This window comes from Mercenaria mercenaria, chromosome 19, assembly GCF_021730395.1.
Source record: "Mercenaria mercenaria strain notata chromosome 19, MADL_Memer_1, whole genome shotgun sequence".
NCBI lineage: Eukaryota > Metazoa > Mollusca > Bivalvia > Venerida > Veneridae > Mercenaria > Mercenaria mercenaria.
In genome coordinates, this window is record NC_069379.1 from 45,097,562 (window position 1) to 45,102,374 (window position 4,813).

A 4,813-nucleotide genomic window follows, 5' to 3' on the forward strand; every position below is an offset into this window, starting at 1 on the left:
CAGGATCATCCATGGCCTAATAGACATCCCTGGTGGACAGTACCTTCACCCATCGGCACTTACAATCCGTGGCCGAACAATGAAATATATGCTACCATTCTGCCGGACAGCAAGATACCAACACTCCTTCTTCCCAGCTGGCATTCGTCTGTGGAACCAGCTGCCGGAGCAAGTCGCCACAGCCCAAACCTTGGACGCCTTCAAGGTCGGGCTTGTCGCCCACCGCAAATAGAGCCATACAGGGTTTTTATCATCTTTATCGCTTTTATCTTTCACTGTTCGCTCATCAGAACGACCTTGTACATAGTTTTCATATGCGACGATGCTCCAGAGTGGGCCCTGCATATTAACGGAAGAAGAAGAACCGCCGGCTTCGCTGTAGAGACTGTCTTTTAAAATTCATGTCAACTTAATCATCGTTCACTAACTGTCCTACTTCAAATGTAGAAAATCCTCACTGTATATAGGTGATTATTTTAAAGTCGACCGACACTACGTCATGGCACACCGTGGTCCGATCCAAAGGCCCCACCCCCGCCCCACCCCCAGTCAGCATTCAACACGTACTAGCTATATACATAGCCAAAGTTTTTCCTGTTTATATATATAATATGCCTCAACTCTAAATAAAATTTGTATTGTGTTGTAACATATATTTCCTAAAGAATGTTCAAAAATAATATCAACTTGTATTATCTAAATTTGCGCTTTTAAGCCCGCTCCAAGAAACATTCTTCCTCGATCTATTTTTAGGTCTGTGGTACCTGCTGAACGGATCTGCCACTGTTAATGTTTTTGTTTTTTTTACTTTCCCTGAAAGACCCGTCACAACCTATGTACTGACCTACTTTTTGCTCCCGCATGAATCTCGCGAAAACCATGCTGATAGTACTGGTATATTACAGCTATACAATACAAGATGACATGTAAACAATTTAGGCTTCATCTGTACATAATCTTATTCAGTCAATCTCCCTTCGATAATCCTGTAGCTTTGATCGTTATCTTCCGTAAATTTACGTCCATCTCCGAAAGTAAGCGACAGTATTCTTTTGTATTTCCATGATGGTAATTATACATGCTTTGCATCATATATAACTGCCATCATATGGAAATTCAAAAGGATACAGATATTTTGTTGCGCGTCTTTAAAACAAGTGAATATTCAGGATTGATGGCCAGCTTCCAATGGAATTTAATTTTGGTGTTCTAGTAAACTTTGTCATTAACCGGTATTTTAATCTCGAACTCATTTGAGACGAAAGAACGAGGCCAGGACGCTTCCATTAGTACATACGGTCTACCGTTCCAGGGTCGTTGGTTTATATACAATAATTATTGTATATTCATGAGCACATCTTCAAAACGGTCATTACCTCCCATAAAAACTGAAATCCTTACATTTGAAATAAGCCAAAAAAACAAATACATTTGACGCAATCAAAGTAGTCGGATTCCGAAGCTGGACCTCTACAAAATTGAGTCGCGTCATGAGAAAACCAACATAGTGCGTTTGCGACCAGCATGGATCCAGACCAGCCTGCGCGCAGTCTGGTCAGGATTCATGCTGTTCTCTTTCAAAGCCTATTGGAATTAGAGAAACTGTTAGCGAACAGCATGGATCCTGACCAGAATGCGCGGATGCGCAGGCTGGTCTGGATCCATGCTGGTCGCAAACGCACCATGTTGGTTTTCTCATGGCGCGACTCAAACGCTCTGCGTAAATATTAAGCTTTAAGATCAAAATTTTAGATGGCTTTTAAGTTTAAGAAAAGAAAATATTGAACAACTTTTGATGATTTCATTATCTGTTTGCACATTTGAACTCCATTTTTACTTTATCTGCAAATCTTTTACAGTATTTGTTTGTTTGTTCTTTTGTTGTTGTTGTTGTTGTTGTTGTTTTTCAAGAATTAATAGTGACTCTAAAATGTTTTGTATCAAATGCATCGTTGTCTTTGGAGTTTCAAAATACACTTATTAAACACCAACTGCGGACTCGTAGTGGTCATAAGCACGACTCAACCTTTATAAGCACGAAGGCGTTGTGCACGTATATAGTAATGCAAGTACGTTGTTTATCAGATCCCTAAACATGATGGTTTGAATCAGTTAATCATATGAAATATCGACCACTGCCATTTAATAAGTGAATGTTATTTTCTACCTTATTATAAATAGTAAAATAATTGCGTATTACAAAATCGTGTAACACATGGCTGTAAGCAAAATTTGGTACAATAATCGGTTGTTGGACGTCATGTATTGTACGACGTCATTTTTAACGTCTATAAACTCTGAGTCGTCACATTAAAAATCGCTTAAGAAGATATTTTACATTATTAAATAATTTAAAAATTTCGGGTACTTTCTACAGTTTTAATCATATTATAAACAGCTTATTAAACGGAAACGACGAGCCTTACACAGTTACTAGCGTGACTCATGGGTCAATATTGGTACTTGGGTAACGCCCTCGTGCAAATATAGGTCCACCATTAAAGGCACGTAATAAGAAATGCTGTTTAATAGTTGTTATTATACTTCATATAAATGTCCAATGCAAATTTTCCATTAGTTAAACTTGAATAATATATCATATTCCCCAGTAGTTTTATAACTCATGCGGAAAATCGTTATTTTCAATTTTTGCGCAGGTGATATGATCCATAATTTCATATCACATGAGCAACAGCATTATTTTGCTTTTCTGCGCATGTGATATTATTTTTTCATCTCACCCGTTGAGAGATTGATACTTTCGCATTGATTAAAAAACTGAGTCGATAATTTTCAGACGAGGCGCTTATATAATTATATTTTAGGATTAAATTACCCTTTTCTGGTGCTCTTGCATGTGCGAACCCGGCCGAATTTTCTTTTTTATGCTACGTGCAAAATATTTCGAAAACAACTTTTCAACAAATATTGAATCGAAACTACCACCATGAGATTGGAAATGATCTAACTAAGAAAATGAGTGCTCACACTTATATGTATCGTTTAGAAAAAAGAAAGTTATCGCCGTTTTTCGAATGCTTATGATTGACGCAACGTTAAAATATTAGAATAAGTATAGGGGTCAGCGATACCTAAACGTCTCAACTAAATCTATCAAAACGTCTTATTACACAGCAAAGTCGCCACAAATTATGAGTGCTAACAAGTAAAGACTAGATTTCATTCTGTCTTCATTATTTGGTAAGTAATTACTTTTTAATGTTAAATAAATAATTATGTTGATTTTCTAGTAAATGTTTTGACCCTTATCACCTTTCGGTATAATAAAATAAATATTGCGTTCCTGAGAGGGTGATATGAAAAATGTTTACCCCTCGAAATATGAATATAGACCTCGGCTGGAGCCTCGGTCGATATTCATATATCTCGCGGTGAACATTTTTCATATCACCCTCTCAGGAATGCAATATTTATATAATAATAAACATTGCACGCGAACATGTATGTCTTTAAAAAACAAGTAAACGGCGTCTGCAAAACAGGAGAAAAATCATTAATAGGTAAACAAAGTCAGTTTTATAAGTAGCTAATTTACTTCTAAAGTTTTATCTACCTAATCAGTAACAGTGGTCTTACTGAACTTTGGCATTATTCTGCAGTATCCCGACATAAACTATATACTTTTGTACCATTTAATATGTCTCCAAGTGTGGTAGTAGGTAGTAGGGCCTTCTCAAATTTTCAAAATGCCTTCAACAACATTAGTTGTATTTCAAAATATACCCCTCTCGGAGTTCTTTTGAATACTGACCTCCAGACTTTGGCTCTTTATAATTGATGTTTGGTAATATTATGAACATTAAAGAATGAGTTCTTCTTTCTTAACTATCTTACAAATGCCACACCAAGAAAACAATGAGCCCGAGTCGGGATTTGAACCCGAACGCGCGGCAATAAGCATTTTCATATGGTCTTGACCAATACGTCACGGAAGAATACGTACTAAACGATTGATTCTGATAAAGGCAGTTTACCTCTGGTACCCAGTTACAAACGATTTTTAATTTTGAATGGAAGAATGAGAGAAAAGACAACTAATCCTTAAGTGTTTCCATAACATTTGTCAGAAACTAAGTCACAAGGCCTTCTTAAAGGCTCATTTTGCCTTTATTTGAAATGTGGCTGCCAAATTTTCCGTCATGAATATGAAATCTGTTAATATTTGTTAAATCCTGTTTACGATAAATTTTTTCTCTTAAATTTGTCAAAGATTAGATTATTGATGAATATAGTTGAAAGTTTATTTGAATTTATTTTTTTATTACCTCCCTTTATGGCTCGAACTGTATACGTTCATGTACAGTATTTAAAATAGCGCTTTTCTGACCATGTAATTGAGCATATCATCTATTTGGACAGCTGTTTCATTTGTTTTTAACTTAAAGTTTAAAGACTTTTGAAACTTTAAGAAATATAGCAATAATATTCTGATATCTAAATAAAGTCTTTTTTTTGTTGTTGTTGTTGTTGTATTTGTTGTTGTCGCACGATCTGGAGGTCAATGCCTTTAATATCAATATCTTTGTTTTAAATTTAGGATCTTGTTACGGTATATATATATCTCATAATGTTTTGAAGAAGGCAACGTTTGGCATCCGTTTTGCAATGATTTACTTCAACGGAGATATTTGATATATACAAATATCTTGAAAGGTTAGGGGTAAGCAATTAAACAAACAATAAATATTTTAATTTTTAGTGTAACTAAACCGTCAACAAAAGACAACAATAGTTTCAGGTTTGGTAATAATGTACTTGATTTTAGCATTTTGATATGTTAAGATGCGAGACT